Consider the following 18,433-nt stretch of genomic DNA (forward strand, 5'->3'; position numbering starts at 1 on the left):
ATCATTTTATTGAAATATAAGAAAATAATATTTCAAATAATGATTTTAAAATAGTCAATCTATTTTTAGTTTTAAATCATATCTAATTCTTTAGACATTGAATGGAATAGCGTATTCAAATAGTATTTTGCTTATAAAAATATAGTTTTTAGTTTTTAGTATTTAAAGAACTGCAAATCCTTGAATTACATCACATATAAATTATTATCAAAAATTTATATATTTAAACATTGATATTTAAGAAAAAAATATTCTTTATAATATATTTATATTCTTTGTAACTTTTATTGAACGACTTAAAATAATTTGAACTTATTTAATTCCATTTTTTCTTGGTTGAAATTACACCGCTATAATTATTAATACTGATATTAAAATGAATCTAAACTTATAAATAGCAATCAAATTATGAAATATTTGAAATATTTTCAGTTTTAGGAAAATTATGATAATAACGATAAATTTTTGATTATTAAATCTAGCGAAGAAAATATAAATTTTTAAATAGAATATATTCTAAAAAAATTTATATTACAAAAATCGATTTTTTTTCTAAAAAATGATAATTTACAATTGAAAATCGAAGGAATATTCATTTCGAAATGAAATATCTTGTATAGATTTTTGACTATGAGAAAATGAAGAAAATAGAAGCTTTCGATTACTAGAACTCGTTCTAAAGAATTCTATGTTACAAATCGATCTCTCCAAGTTTTGCCAACACCTCGACACAAGATTTTCACGCAAATATATCTTACAAGTTTGGGCTATTTGCCAACGATATCTCGCATCTCTGATTTTACTAGCGACATCGTGGCTTGTATAAAGATTGATTGAGATCTCGTGCATCGTGTTTATTTAAGTTTTAGAAGAATATGTCCATTCCTTGATGTGAATTTTGAATTAATATTAATTTCATAAAGTTTTTTCGTCTGATCGAAATATGATTTTTTTTAATTAAATATGAACTTTCATTTTTAATAGATATATGTTGGGTAATAAATAAGAGTATTTATTTTAGACAGATATTAAAATATTTGATTATCATGAGATAAAATAAAAAAGTATATATGTGAAATCTTGATTAATTTATTAATTTTAGAAAACTCATAAATTCATTAAAAGATTAAAGCTCTGTTTAATATCAGATTTCTATACTTATAAATAAAAGTTTTAAACGAAAATACTCTTTTAAGTATTAATACTCTATTTTGAGTCATTAATTATTTATTTATCAATTTTGTTGTTATTAAAGTACGAGGAGAATTTTATTTATCAATATATTTCCTATAACTATAATTTATATTTTATTTTTCAAATGTAGTTACAGATGTACATTCTCAATGAAATTGTAAGTATACAATAAATAAAAAATTCTTCTAAATCCTTTGTTTTTGATTTTAAAGATGATTATCCAGATTAACAAAATTTGTTTATATGCGATAATTTAACAAATAATTTTTAATCATTTTTGTACATCAATTTTTGCGTTTAGAATATTATTAAGAAGATTAAAGAAGAAGAATATTAAAAAAAATGAGAATTGAACAAAAAATTTCCATCTATGAATCTCTGACGACTTTTTTTGGAAATGTTTCATCAATTTTATCACAATACAACAAAAATACACGTAACAAGCGTGATCTATATCACATCCAATATTCAATCTCGACAATCATTTGCTGTATCTGTATAAAACAATTTAAAAAATGTTGCACATATTTTACGCATACTTTTTTTTATTTTATTATGTATCTTTTATCATGAAAGATAGAGAAGTATACAGAACTTTTTCAATTCAATATTCTATTATCAATAGTTTGTCATCGACTTCATTATTATCTTTCTGTTTAACGAATTTCTCAAACTAAACATATCTATGAAAAGTATGTCAAAGTTTGATTCATCGGTAGATTAAAGTATCACATGTAACATCAGATGCCGTCAGGAAGAAACAAGGAAGCTTGCAGCATACCTGACAGTTTAATCAAAGTTCCAACATCTCCAATTAGCCATCACCCTCTGATCACTCGCTGATAGCTAAAAACAGTATCAAACGCTTATCAACAGCGTCACATCCTCTTTATGATGAAATTTATCATTCTCTCCTAAGTGGAACAACGCCAATGTTCCTACAAATTCAATTTTCTTTTGCTAAATATATTCGTATATTGGATTGGATTAATTATTCTTATTATATAGTGAATCAAGCAAAATTTTTTTTTTGAATTAAATTGATTTGATTTTATTCCATTTATTTCTGTAAAGAAATTTTCAAAATTGCCTTAAACTTTGTTCGATTTAAGTAAATTCGATTAAAATTAACGATATTTCGAAGGATTGAGATTTTCATTACACTTGGTATTTATTTATTTTTAGAAAATAAGTTTTTAAAATGCCATCTTCAACTATTTTATGTATAATTTATTTATTTATTTATTTATTAGGTAAGGAAATATTTAATTTTTAATTCACTTAAATTGAAAAATAAATTATAAGATTTTGGAAATTTATCAAAATAAAACAAAAATATTCATCATTTAAAAACTACTAAAATTTTTTGATGAATTTCACAAGGAGAAAAGAACAAAAAAGTAGAAAAATAATATCATCAAAAATATCTTCATAATTGACGAATCTCAATTTTTTCAATTATTATAAACTATTTATTTTATTTTTAGAAAAATTATTATTTTTCTTCACATAAAAATTGTATATCCATATTCAATTATTTTAATACATCAATTCTAATATCTATCACAATTTCCGATATTTTTAAATTATTAAACATCTTCAAATTATGTTTCTCTGCTGTAAAAAAGAAGAGAAATGTGATAAAAGTAATCGTATTATATGAAACGTTGTGTAATTACGTTGTGGCAACAATATGTTTCCAAACGAGTTACGATTTCAGGAAACGAGCGACAAGGATAGATATATTTTTCATTCAAAATTAATTCGCCACGTGTTACACATTGACAAGATTGCCCGGTTTCGAATGATCTACGAAATCTCTGCCAGTAATTCACCAGTTGGACGAGGAACCGCCACTGGACGTTAATTTATGCGCGCTGATATTCAAATTTCTGTGTCAGTCAATCCGTAATCGCGTTATTCATCAAGCATCATGGTTTTTCGATTATTATTAATACCAGTTGGGTATCAGGCTTGATGCTCTTGAAACAAGATTTATCATGTGGAATATCTCTCTTGTTGTGTATAAGATGTGTTTGAATTCATTAAGAAATTTTAAGAAGTTTTGAATAGATGTAGAAATATTTTTTAATACTTGGAAGAACAAGATTTAATAATTGAAGATGATTCGAATAATTTTAAAATAATTTTAAGATGGAATCAGAAATTTTGTGAAGTTTCGAAATACTGAATATGAAATAAGAAATATTTCTTTTTTTCTTTTATTTTTCTAATAAATCATAATTTATTTCATCGAGATTTAATAAAAAAATTTATTTATCTTAAATTTAATTCATCATTTTTATATTAATATTTAAAATATATTAAATACAATAAAAAATTCAATCATATTTTTCAGAAAATTAAATATAGCATAAAAAAAGAGAATAAAATTTCTCTATCAAATTGATATTTCCAATTCTACATTTTTTATACAAACGTTGCCAAAAGATTGACAGGACGTCGAATCTGTGATTAATAAAATTCCATCTTCATCAAATCACTAATACATTAGTAATACATTTCCAATTATACGATACTTAAATCCAACGTTTCCTCTTCAAAATTTTGCAATCATTCAAAAATCGTTCGATAAACGTCAAAATAAAGATTAAATTTAATTCTGAATAAATTTTTTAACATCTAAAAATATAATAATATATAATCTATTATTCATATTAATAAAACCTTTGATAATATTTTACATTTATTCCATAATATATAGATATTAATAAACTAATATATAAAATAATATATTTATATATTAATTTATTCTTTGGACGAAGTCGAATCTAAAGACAAAAACAAATACAAAAAGTTGATATACAAAAATTGAGGATTATTTATTAAATTAACAATTGAAGTTTAGATGAAATAAAATGAACATAAAATGAGACGATATAAAAGACAGACTGGTTTCATTCTTCTTTTCATTTCATCTAACGTAAATTTTAATCCCTAATGATTCAACAAATAGTTCTTTTAACAACTTTTGTGCTTATCCGTGAAAAATAAAATTTTATGTAATATATTAACATCTTGTACCTATAACGAAAAAAAGAAATAAATATTTATCCCCATTAAACTGACAATATCTCGGATCAAAATTTTCCTATTATTCAAATCTCAGTCATTCGAGAATCGTTTAAATAAAATATCGAAATAACGATTATTAAAACTTCATCATTTTTTTTTTCTTTTTATTTTTTTCGATTTGAAGTCACGGATTAAAGGTCATAATGGAAACTCGATATAGGTATCGATATACGGATGACCATCGTCATTGGCCAACGCTAGGTGGAAGCACGGTAAACCGACGGCGATTTCATTATCAATTTAACCATCCGCTGAAATATGGACCGATCGATAATCCATTCTAGCCTCGTTCGTTATCCTGGCTCGCGAGTGCCGATCACGGCTAATATTTCACCGTGGAACTCGGTGCTTCGAAAGAAGAGGCTGTCTTAAAGGACGATCCTCGTCCATGCGATCTGATCCACGTTTTTATGGGAAAACGAAGAACGATCGTTTGCTGGAAACTTGAAATTTGGTTGAATGTGGTGGATATTATATTTCACGATACTAAATATATATATATTTTTTTTAAATATGTGCAAATTAACATGTTTTGCATATTGCATATTTTTCGTGTATATTTGGTTGAATTTTCATTATTCGTTTTTGGTTATGTACAGAATGAACGAAATAACTTGAGGATAAAAAGGAAAAAAATGAAAAAAATAAATCTTTTCACGTGAAAAATAAAATAGCTTTATAAAAATTTAAAAAAAGAAAATATGGAAAATCTGTTATATTCGATGCAAATGAATTAATATTGCACGAAAGCTAATTAACATAACCTACAATTTGAACGGTACAAAAACATAAATCTCAATCGATAATATTTATTTCATATGCTATTAATAACGTATTTGCTATTTTAATGATTTATATATTAATGATTTTAACATTATTGTTTTTAACAACATTAAAATAATTATAGTATTTTATTATAATCGATTCAAATATTCATTATGGATATATTTAAAGAAAATTCAACGAGATTATATTCGTCATCGTTTAATTTCAATTTACATATTCGGATTCTTGAAACAAAATTCCATTCGATAAAAATGATAGACTCAAGAAAAATCACACGAGACTTTTTCATCTAACCTATGTTTCGCATCGCTGATGAATGGATTGAGCCGCGATGGATCAAAGAAGGATCGCAACGTAACAACGATATATGCGCTCATCATACTTCACCTTCGTACTTCGCAATCATCGAGAAACGTCGACGATGACCTGGAAACGCCTTTGTTCCGATGGATGAGACCTCTCGAAAAGTTCGATTCACGGGGATCGAGGCGCGAGATAATTCCACCGTATTTTTCAACCCTCCCCTTTTCGATCCCCGAGGGCGCGGAACGTATGAAGTTCGTATAAAGTTGTGCGTTTCGAGCGCGATTCGCTTTTGAAAATTTTCACCCGATGGAATATGTTGGAGAGAAACCCTGTGTATCCTATGTGTCATGGAAACGCTGTTAATGGATCATGCCATCGACAGGCACTTGATCGAACGTGTGGATGTGGAATTAATGGGGATTAATTACTTCTGAAAGTGACTTTTTAATTTCAATTTTGTGAAATTGACGCGATGATTAATTTCGAAGAATATTTTTCTTATTATAGAATTTATTGGAATTATATTTATAATCGGTGCAATAATATTTTTTTTTTCTTCATGTAAAGATCGTTTATAGAAAATCGTAATTGTTATATTCTTTGGAATTTATGATGTACGTGAGAGTGAAAGTTTTTATTTTATATATTATTATGTTATTGTTGTATTATTGAATCGTGTAAAGAATTGTTTTTTTTTCTTAAATACTCTAGATATAATTTTTCTTTCTTTCTTTTTTTAAATTTAAAAATTCGTTAGGCATTATTAAAATAATAAATGTTTAATTCTTTAAATATTAAAAGACTAATAATGAGATAAAGTTTTGAAGATATTCAATATTTAATTCTATTTGAAATTAATTTTTTTAATTTTAACTTTAAACTTATCGAATTTATAAATCCATTCAAAAATATATCCTAATAAATATTTTATTCTGTCATCTATTTACAATATATTCAATCTTCTTACTAACAGAGGATAAATTTGATTTTTTTTTAAATAAGTATTCATAAAATTAGTCAATGTTTGAATCTCCCAATATATATTTAGTTTCATCAGCAGCAATAAGCAGATTTTTTTTTCTAAATAGACTTACAAATCAAGTTTTTTATATCTGATTTATCAATGTTCAAATCTATTCACGATATTCGCTAAATCTCATCACTACCAATAAATACAAGCAAACTCGACTTTTTCTTTTCTAAATTTATCTAAAAGGCAGTAACGAATCTAATATTAAAATTCTATCCACTTATATATTTAACTTCATTATTATTATAATTTCAATTTTAGACAGATTTCTTTTCTTTATTTCTAAACAAACACCAATCAATCTAATCTGTCAATGTTGTAATCTATTTACAATATATTCCACAACATAACTATACATATAATCATTTTTCCTCAAATCTTGTAAATCTGATCAATATTTTAAAATCTACTCACGATACTCTTATATCTATTGCTAATATAGTAGACACAATAAATCAATCGATAACATTAGATGAAACTCATTTTTCCTCAAATCTTGTAAATCTGATCAATATTTTAAAATCTACTCACGATACTTACACCCATCGCTAGAATAGTAAATACTTGCAATAAATCGATCAATAACATAATTAATATTAAATGAAAGTCATTTTTCCTCAAATTTATAAATCTGATCTGTCAACGTTTTAAAATCTACTCGCGATACGCTTACACTCATCGCTAGAATAGTAAATACTTGCAGTAAATCGATCGATAACATAATTAATATTAAATGAAAGTCATTTTTCCTGAAATTTATAAATCTGATCTGTCAACGTTTTAAAATCTATTCGTGATATGCTTATATCCATCGCTATAATAGTAAATACTTGCAGTAAATCGATCAATGACAAATAATTAACACTAAATGAAACTCATTTTTCCTCAAATTTATAAATCTGATCTATCAATGTTTTAAAATCTATTCGCGATACGCTTACACCCATCGCTAGGATAGTAAATACTTGCAGTAAATCGATTGATAACATAATTAATGAAACTAAATAAAACTCATTTTTCCTCAAATTTATAAATCTGATCTGTCAACGTTTTAAAATCGCGATATGCTTACACCCATCGCTATAATAGTAAATACTTGCAGTAAATCTACTCGCGATATGCTTACACCCATCGTTAGAATAGTAAATACTTGCAGTAAATCGATTAATGACATAATTAATACTAAATGAAACTCATTTTTCCTCAAATTTATAAATCTGATCTGTCAACGTTTTAAAATCTACTCGCGATACGCTTACACCCATCGCTAGAATAGTAAATACTTGCAGCAAATCGATCGATAACATAATTAATATTAAATGAAACTCATTTTTCCTCAAATTTATAAATCTGATCTGTCAACGTTTTAAAATCTACTCGCGATACGCTTACACCCATCGCTAGAATAGTAAATACTTGCAGCAAATCGATCGATAACATAATTAATATTAAATGAAACTCATTTTTCCTCAAATTTATAAATCTGATCTATCAACGTTTTAAAAGCGTACTCGCGATACGCTTACATCCATTGCTAGCGTAGTAGACACTTGCAGTAAATCGATCGAGGATTCCGTTCGCGACGCCGTTTTCGGCTTGGTCTATAATTACACGGATTGCAAAAACAATCCGTACTTCGTGATGCATGCGTGTTCCACGGATCGACGAGGTAATTAGGCCCGTGGCCAACCCCGCTTCTCGACCCGATCGCAAACAATACGCCTATTCCGCTCGCCTTGAAAATTATGTAAAATTAGCGGACAAATCTCTGCCCGATTAAACCCTTGCTTCTTTTATCGGGTATCGATCAGTCGTGCCGATCCGGCCAATTTCTTTTCACCAACCGTCAACCATTCGATCCAACCACGAGACGAGTTAGATCGATCCAAGTTCGATCAAGCTGTTCTGGCGCAATGGGACGGACGGTTAACTGGACATCAATTAGCTCGTCTCGCGATTATATGGCTATTGGGTTGGCTCTGATTGCACGGATGAATGGTTTCGAGTTGTGGAAATGTGGTTTGGGGGACTACTGTCTTGTGGATAGTGAGATTGAGAGATATATTTTTCGTTGTATATGCGGATAACTCGATTTTGAACGCATCTATTGGATGAATAGTTTAGGCATGGTGATAATCGAAATAGCTGAAAAGAGATATTTCGTGGATAACAAAAGATTCGAGGAAAATTAATTTTTGTATACTTTATATATATATATTTTGTTACAGTTCTTAAATTACTGTTGCTGATTATTAGTTTGTTAGGTGGCCATGTAATTGTACAAATATTGGGTATCTGATTGGATGAGTAGCTGATGATTTAGTCGAAGTATGATATAGTGAGAGAGAAATTGAACAATCTTTAAATATTTTTTCTTATTTATAATGAAAATATATACAATAAGTTGGACAATTATCATAAAAATGTGTCAGTTACAGATGTTTTGGAAAATTATTGGATGCTATTTTTAAGGTTTATTTTATAAGATGTAAACAATATAAGTATTAAATTAATTATTTATTTTGGCTTTTGGAATCGGTCTAAAAGTATCTTACGAATATGATATGCTGCAAATAATATATTTCAGTGCAAGATTGGGATGGAAGTAAAAATTTTATTGACGATTTTTCTCTTGATTGAATTAATTTCATTGTACGATGAAAGAGAAAAATATTCCTTACAAATGAAAAAGTTGATGTTTTATAATGCATTTTAAATTTCGAAAGACGTATGTTAAAAAATTAAGTGAGCAAATAGGAAATATTGATTACAATATTTATATGTGATGTAATGTTAGTTTAAAAAGAAACTGAAAAGAGCAAAATTGAAATACATATTCGAGCTTAAAATATCAGATAAAATCATTTTTTAATGGATTAAAAATTGATATATTGGTACAAAGGACAAATATTATTTCAATTTGTGATGTCATATTTTATCATTAAAATATTATACATCCAAAGTAATTATCTCATTAACTCATGACAAATAATTCTATAATATTTTAGGATATTACATTCACTTAATATATATTTGTGTGGTATCGCATGGTTCATTAAATAATTGCGCTTACGCTTCATAAAGCTATAAATTCAATAACACATTATTTTGAATATCTCTGTAAATTTTATTAAATTCTTAACACGTTGTTTACTGAATTATTCTACCGTATGAAATATTAAATATCCCACAGACTTATTTTACGTTTCTAGAACTTATTACACGATTTATATATATCATAAAAAGTATTTTATTAAATTGAGATTAAAAAGAATTAATTTAATAAATTGTCATATATTGTAACAAACGAATAAAGGGTGTAAAAAGTGTAAAAAGAAAACGTTTATTTGCACTCAGAGAAAAAAAATTATAAATTTTATAAAACTCAATTTCGAAAAATAAAAACATGAAAATCATAGGATAATATTAAGATTTCCAAAAAAGTGAAAGTTTATTTAAAACCAAGAATACTTCGTAAAGATTATTCTAAACAGAACAGAGATTAAAATAATTAAAACGCGGTTAACAAAAAAAAATTCATTTCACGCGGAAATTGTAATAGTTGTACATTTGCACGTAACGAGGCCAAGAGAGAAGAGGAAACGCTCGTTTGTAAAACCTCCCATCCGTCAGAAGACACCAACGGCACGCGAAATAGGGTTTAATTATATAAAACATGCAAAACCCCTGGTATACGACCAGAACATCTCAACAGGAGTAAGTTGACCATTGTCGAGAGACAAAAGGTTCCACGTAAGTCGTAACTTGGCCAGTGCTCGACCAACTTTCCTCTTGACCCTTTACACGCGCCTTTGCGTTTCTTTTACTCGAATCTTGCTTTTAACATCGCTGATGGAACAACGAAAGATTTACAATAATAATAAGAGTATAATGAAAAAGTATTAAGAAAATAAAGTATAATAAGAGAGGTTTGTCTGAATTAGAGACTTTTTTAGATAGAAAATCTAAGCTTATTTTTTTTTACAATTCCAAGTTTCGATTTAATGATTGCAAAAGATATTTTTCAAAAGATACACAATCTTTTTAAAATTATTTTCTTTCCGTTTTTTTTTTTTTTTTGAAAATATTCTAAATATAGGAAATGTTCTCTGAATTATGAAATTCTAACTTTTCTTAAATTGTAAGATTCAATATAATAATGATTCCAAATTATTTTCCAGTAGTCTTTAAACTTATTTTCTTATCCTTTAAAAATATTCATGTATGAAGAAATTCTAACCTCAACTTTTTCTTTAAATTACAAATTTTAATAATCCCAAATTATTTTCTAATGTGATTACATCGATATCATTAAAACAGTTTTCTCACTATTTTCTATACTTGAAAGAAATTGGTATCTAAGAAGCAACCAAACCAAATTCTAACCTTACTTTTTCTTCAAATTCCAAATTTCGATTCGATTCCAAATTTCTATTCGTCACTTCTTTTTTCTCTCTACATAAAACACGAAAATAAATAAATTCGCCTCTCCAAACTATTTCCTCATCCTTTCTCTCTCTCTCACTCGCGCAACAATTCTACAATTCAGGATTGCCAACGATAAAACCGAAAACGAGGAGGGGAAGAGTGGAAACAAAGGGGAAAGAGAGGAGTCATCGTTGCATATTTAATGTAAAGCGGAGGATTTACGTCGAAGGTGGGTGTGTAATGTCGCTTGAATAACCTAGTTTCGACCAAACGAGCGCGTACGGATTTTCACGCGTGCACCCACCACCACTACCACCATCACCACCACTGTAAATAGGTCGAGGGTGATTTCGAGCATATAGCCGGTTTCCGTAAATGAATATTAATGCGTCTCGCATCGCTGTGAACCGAGCCCTGCCCTTCCACCTTCCTTTCGACGCCATTTTAACCGACCGTGCGGAAACCCAACATCTTCTGTCGCTGGCTTCGGCACAGGGAGCGAGAGAGAGGAAGAGAGAGGGAGAGAGAGAGAGCACGAGTGTGTGTACAGGATTCGTGTAAATCGAAGGGAAGGAATTCCACGTTTGGCAAATACCTCGTTGATTGCACGTATCGAACAGGGCATGAATTATGCATCGGGATGGCTGCGTGCGGTTTCGCTCGCAACGTCAGCTGGTAATTATTTTCATTGCTTCGACGAAATCGAAGGTGAATCGATTCGTATATATTTTTATGTTTGCTGGATGATAATTTATTCATTAATGAAGTATCTAGAACTATGAATTATTGTATAATTGATGTATTTATTGATGTTAGTTTTCAAATTTGTTTATTGAAATGGATTTTATTGAAAATTTATGTCAGCTGATCGACAAAATCGAAAATGAATCGATTCGTATATATTTTTATGTTTGCTGGATGATAATTTATTCATTAATGAAGTATCTAGAACTATGAATTATTGTATAATTTATATATTTATTGATATTAGTTTTCAAATTTGTTTATTGAAATGGATTTTATTGAAAATTTATGTCAGCTGATCGACGAAATCGAAGGTTTGAGATTCATATATATATAATATTTATGTTTGCTGGATGATAATTTATTAATTAATGAAGTGTCTAGAACTATGAATTATTGTATAATTGATGTATTTATTGATGTTAGTTTTCAAATTTGTTTATTGAAATGGATTTTATTGAAAGTTTATGTCAGCTGATCGACGAAATCGAAGGTTTGAGATTCATATATATATAATTTTTATATTTGCTGGATGATAATTTATTCATTAATGAAGTATCTAGAACTATGAATTATTGTATAATTTATATATTTATTGATAATAGTTTTTAAATTTGTTTATTGAAATGGATTTTATTGAAAGTTTATGTCAGCTGATCGACGAAATCGAAGGTTTGGGATTCATATATATATATAATTTTTATATTTGCTGGATGATAATTTATTAATTAATGAAGTATCTAGAACTATAAATTATTGTATAATTGATGTATTTATTGATACTAGTTTTCAAATTTGTTTATTAAAATGGATTTTATTGGAAGTTTGTGTCAGTTGATCGAAATCGAAGGTGAATCGATTTGGTTTGGGATTCATATATAATTTTTATATTTGCTGGATGATTATTAATTAATAAAGTATTTAGAACTATCAATTATTTAAATATATTAATACAATTAATTTATAATTGATATATTTATTGACACTAATTTTCAAATTTGTTCATTAAAATGCATTTTAATGAAAGTTTGTGAACATTATTATACGTAAAGTATGTTGTTTTATCAACATTTTTAAATAATTTTGTTTACAATAGAGCAATAGAATACTAAAAATTAAAGATGTTTAATATGAAAAAATTTTAATTAAATAATAATTCTTTATTTTTTTATATTTTCTAATGCAAATTCAGGTTAATTCCAAATTAGAGAAACTCACTAAAAATTAAAATAAAACTCGTCAATTCAATAACTATCTAACTATTTATTATGTTTATAAAATATAATTTTATAACAAGTGAAGTTTGTTGTATTAGATGAAACGAGACACAGATGAAATCACTATGTCTCTGTTACACCGTTGCTTCACTTTATCTCACTTGCTCTAACCCCTCATTACTTCAATCATTTATAATAAAACTTAATAAATAAGTCTTAATTTTTACATACTTTTACGTTCATTTTGATTAAACGATTCATTTCCCAAAAGAATTTCACCAATATATTAACGCTCTGTACAAGAGTTAATGTTAATTAACTAATTAATCCAAAGCGAAAATTTTTGCAAAGGAAAACAAAATTCCCAAATTAACAATCTCGTTTGTTATAACGTTTCTTGGAACACCTTATATAACAATCGAAAATCAAATATTCGATCCTCCATGTACCTCAGTTTCAACAATGCCAATCCCACGATTTAATTTTCCCTCTCGTTATTTCGCGGTCCGTTACACGAACACCGATGTTCCGGGCTCGTGCATACCCGGAAACCGATGGTCCCAACCATCGTTTCCGCTTGTTTCGCCCCGAGATGCGTTAATCTTGCCGCTTTTCCACGTTCAAACGACGGCCATTCGGTAACAGATAGGATATTTCGTGCACGTAGTCAATTTACCCTAGCTAGATGAGCTCGCTTTCCAGATGATGGATTCCTCGACAGGGATGACATCCCGCCAAGGCTTCAGGGAAGTACAGATAAGCATTGGCGGAATGTCTGTGAGTAATGAGAGAGAGAGAGAGAGAGAACGATTACTTGCATTCAGTCACAGAGAGAACAGGTTGAACAGTCGTTACCATGGCGAAAGTAGGCGAATGAGCATGAGTGTATAAGTTGGGTATAGTTAACCGTTTCTGCCGTTGACGATCTCCTAATGGCGTTGGCAATTGAGGAGAGGGGATGAATTGAGTTGGTTTGTTGAGATGTGTTGTAACGATGAGATATTTTATATGATGAGGTGGAAGAGAGGACTTGTTGGTTAGGTTGTTCTGGTAATGAGTGTCATACGTTTGGTAAATGTTAGATGTAGATTTATTGGATTGTGTTATTTTGGTAATGTGAAAATTTTGTGAAGATACAATATAGAGACGTCTTTTTGCTTTTTTAAGCAGTAGAAAAGGAGTAGTGTGTTTTGGGATTAGAAAAGTGAATTAGAAGGATCATTTTTGTCATTTTTGAGTAATTGTTTTGAATAAAACGTAATTAAACGTAATATTAAAATGTGATTCGATTGTATAAAGTGATCAAATAAGATCATAATAGGAATGATTAAGCTACTTGTTTTTCAAATATACGTTAAAATGATATGGAAAATTAATTTATAATTGCAAATTATTGTTTAAAAATTATTTCTAAATATTATAAAAGAATTATAACAATGGTTTAATTACTTTTTTTAATTTCAACAATATCATTGGAGACATTTTATTAAAAGTTTATCATTAACACAAATTCCAATTTTTATTCGTTTCTAAAATAATTTCAATTAAAATCGATAATCGATAATTATCTGAAATAGTTGGAAAAACATCATAAATCAATTAAAAAAATGTATAATCGATGTTCAACTATTCAGAGAACGACTTATAGTAAAGTTTGATGACCTAACCTTTATAGCTTAAATTCTAACCTATAAGACGAATCAAGAAACGTGAAAACGTGATACGTATCAATTACAGTAAAACAATCATTTTATTTATCTGCAGGGATGGATATGGAGATACAATGCAATTGTTTCTCGAGTTTGAACGACGTTCTGGAAAGTTTGATGAAAATCGAGACGGAACTGGAAGGCCCAACAATGGCCGTCACCGTGCATTATGTCGGTGCTTAAAGTGTGCACGTGTGTTGTGTTCTTGCTCGCACTTGTCCACGTAATAATTTAATCTCGTAACCAAAGGGAACTTTAAACTCGTTCCACGTTCAAATACGATAAATGAAACGCATTGTACTTGCGACACGTTTGACAAGTCTAAAATTAATTTCTCGGTTAAAATGGCGGAATCGAAGAACTTGATTAAAAAGAGATGCATTGACGAAATTAAAAAGTTTATCGATAATGTTTTAATCGAAGATCCGTGTTATTGAATTAATTGGATATACAAGATTTCATGTTTAATTTTAAAAGATTGTAATCAAATATTCAAGAATTACATTAGTTTTTTTGAATCTTCAATATGTAGTATTTTTTTTTCTAAATTTATTCTTAGATTTAGATTCAATATTTCTTTTTCTCTCGAATTTTTTTTTTTTAATTTTTAATTATTTCTAAATTTCTTCAATAGCAAAGTTACTTTTTTTCTAAAAGTTTTCAGGCTTTTAAGTTTCGATTGACCTGTCTCTAAGAATTAATTAAGCTTACAGATATATTTATAGTCGTATTAGAAAATAATTTTCAGGCCGATGAAAGTAATCTTCAATCATTGTTTCAGTACTTTGAACGATATAAACGGAAAGTGGAAATTGGAAGTAGAAAGTGTTCAGATGTTACTAAAACAGCTTTAAAATTGACGATCGAGCAAACGAGCCACCTGCTGAGCTCTCTTGTTGAATACATCGCAGCTAGCGAATACCATTTTGAGCAATAGCGTGATTTTGTCATTATGCGATTACGGCTTCCCTCGTTGCTATTCTCTTCCTGGAATTATGCAGACAAATGATAATAATCTTCATATTTTTCTTATACAGGGTGAGTCATTTAAAATTACAAATTGAAATATTTTTGAAATTGATTCTATCGTTTAAGAAAAAAGTTTAATGATACTTGGTATTAAATTTAGTTTGATGTAAAAAATTCGATATTAATTTTTATTTATTCGATAGGTATAATTAGAATTTTCATTAGGTGGACGTATAGAGGACATTTTTTTTTATTATAGAATTATTTTTTTTTAATATTAATTTCCTAATGTGCTAATTATTTATAAAAAGAGTTCATTATTTTTTATAAAAAGAACTATTTGTAGAAAAATATTATTAGTTTGGAAGATATTTTAATGATATTCTTTGTATAGTTAAGATTATTTAAAAGAAAAATATTAGTGGGAATATAATTAATATTAAAAAATATTTCAGAGTTTTTTCTCATTTATGGTAAAACTGTTGATAAAATTTGGGCAAAGAAATCTGATTTCTTTTATTATATTTTAATTCAGAAGTTTAGGGTCATTGTTGCACTGTCCTAGTTAGTCAGTATGTAACTAAAGTTTTAGGATTTAATTGTTAATTTGAGCAAGCTTAATTAGTTTACCAACTTTAAGTTATAAACTGTGCTCAGAAACCTGATTGTAAAATATTTCACTTCAAATGCAGGATTCATAATGAATCAAAGTAAAAAGATGAACTTTCAATATGTAGAAGTTAATAAATAGATATTAATATTATAATATTAATGAATGCAAGTATTAATTATGTATTTCATCTTTGATATTATTTATTGTATGTGCCAATATTAAATAATTATGGCACATTTATAAGTAAATTATTTCATTAAAAAATATTTAATTTTAAAATACATAAAATAAAAATTTGATTTGTTTGAAATATTTTAGAACTTTAGAATATAGTTATATTACTTTTAAAATAGATATCAAACAAATAATCTTTAATTAAATTATCCATTTAGTGGATAGTTTACTTTGAATTTTTACTAAAAATATCACTTTTGAAAATATTTAAATCGTGAATTTTAGAATTTATAGAAATATATATATAATTTGAAATATTTTAGAATTAGAATATAATTAGTGTTAATTTTCCAAATGAATAGTTTCCCAATAAATTATTTATATAAATGAATCTTTTATTGAATTTTTTAAAATATCTAAATTGGAAATTCTGAGATTTTTATCACATTGAAATATAGATTGTTTATGATATTTTGAAACACAGTTATATAATTAATTTTCTACATAAATTGCAGAAAATTATGTCTTTGGGAATTTCTTCCATGAAATTTTTCTCGTTATTTAAATTACAAATTTTAATTTATTGTAAAAATGTAAATGATACCATATGAAATACAATTCATTATTCATCGATCCAATTCTTCGCATCCTTATACGCAGAGGATTGCTCATTTTTTCACTCACAGTGTTTGCTCATACATAAATTCATTAATGGCCATGGGTTCTCGATATCGAACAGGCAACGAGTAATTTTGTTAATCAACGATGAATTGCAATTATCTTGCGGGAATCTCTCAATGCCATAGTATTATATAGTATGTTATAGTGGAATGATATCGAATTATCGTGTTCAAACTCCCAATTGATGACAGTAATCTTGTTTTAGAAATAGCAAATTTATACAATCGAAAAATCTGATTTAATCTCATCGATAAAATTACCTGATAATCTTAATTTTGATTGCTGCATTTAAAGATGAAACTTCGTTAATTAAAATCAATTTTAAATATAATGTGTTTTTTAAAGATTTTCTGTAAGATAGAATAAAATAAATTCATAATAAAATGTAAAAAAGAAACAAAGTCAGAAATGAAAAATAATATTATATCAAATTTAATAAAAATTATAATGTAAACAACTAAACTATTTTCAATTTTATTATTTTAATTTTAGTTTGAAATATTAAATTATTTTAAAATAAATTGTAATTTTTTAATAATGTAAAGTATTTAGGTAGAATTTTTGTGTAAAATAAATTTATATTATATATTATTCTGTTTTAACAATATTCTATTTTAAATATTATGGATCATTAGAGAGCAGCATCGTAGTAACATTATTGGATATATATTATATATATAATATATGATATAAATTCTTTGGTACCTTATAAATAAATTACCATTATAAATAAATAAAATATTTTAAGAAATAATTTTATACAAAATTTCTCATCAAAAGAAATATTGCAATGGTCTTAATTTTACTATTATTTCAATTTTAGTTTTTAAAAAATTCACTAAATTTTGTTAATTCAACGATGCATTTTTATCAGAATAAAGTTTTTTTATTTATAGAATTCAATCGTAAAATCTGATAAAAATTAAAAAAATAAATGAAAAAACCAGAAATAGTAAATGTTTAATATTTCTTTCAACATTAACTCTCATAAACTATAAATTATCAAATAAATAAATATTGAAAATAATTGCAAATATGACAATTTCACAAAAATTTCTTAGCTATATCTAGAAAAAATTAATTAGTCAAATACTTATCCTCTTCAATTGCTACGACAACATTAAAAGCAAAACAATATTTTCAAAAAAGCAGTGATTATCAACTAAAATAAAATATTATCAATTTCGAAATTTTTGTTTTTATTATTAAAAAATTTTTAAATTCTAATTTAAAAAAAAACATAAGAGGTTAATATCGTTGAACCGCAGTATTTACGTTCCATTTTCTAATTATTATAAACTCGGTCCATCTAATTGAGTATAATTGCGATTCATCCGAAATCGAAAAACCAGAACTCGTCGAGAAAACCGCGAAAACCTCAATTATGTCCTTTAAAACGCTCGTTATAACATTATAAATGGAATTTCAACCGTAACCAAATCGTAGCACGATAATTATCACTGTTAACGTTGTGCGCTTCCACCTA

The 18,433-nt window shown here is 27.1% G+C and overlaps 1 protein-coding gene across 7 annotated transcripts in view; it reads left to right on the forward strand.

Moving 5' to 3' along the window:
- Positions 1–18,433, forward strand: part of LOC108002506 (poly(rC)-binding protein 3) — a 441,044-nt gene that overhangs the window by 143,934 nt on the left and 278,677 nt on the right. Inside the window, exons 1-3 of one of the 7 annotated variants that reach the window (XM_062083265.1) lie at positions 13,619–13,851; positions 14,566–14,990; positions 15,292–15,548. The exons of the other annotated variants lie outside the window; for them this stretch is intronic. The gene's annotated coding sequence lies outside the window, so the exon portion shown is untranslated. Of the gene's footprint in view, positions 1–13,618; positions 13,852–14,565; positions 14,991–15,291; positions 15,549–18,433 lie in introns of those variants that run through there. 7 annotated transcript variants of the gene reach the window in all.

The sequence above is a fragment of the Apis cerana genome, linkage group LG12 (assembly GCF_029169275.1).
Source record: "Apis cerana isolate GH-2021 linkage group LG12, AcerK_1.0, whole genome shotgun sequence".
Lineage (NCBI taxonomy): Eukaryota > Metazoa > Arthropoda > Insecta > Hymenoptera > Apidae > Apis > Apis cerana.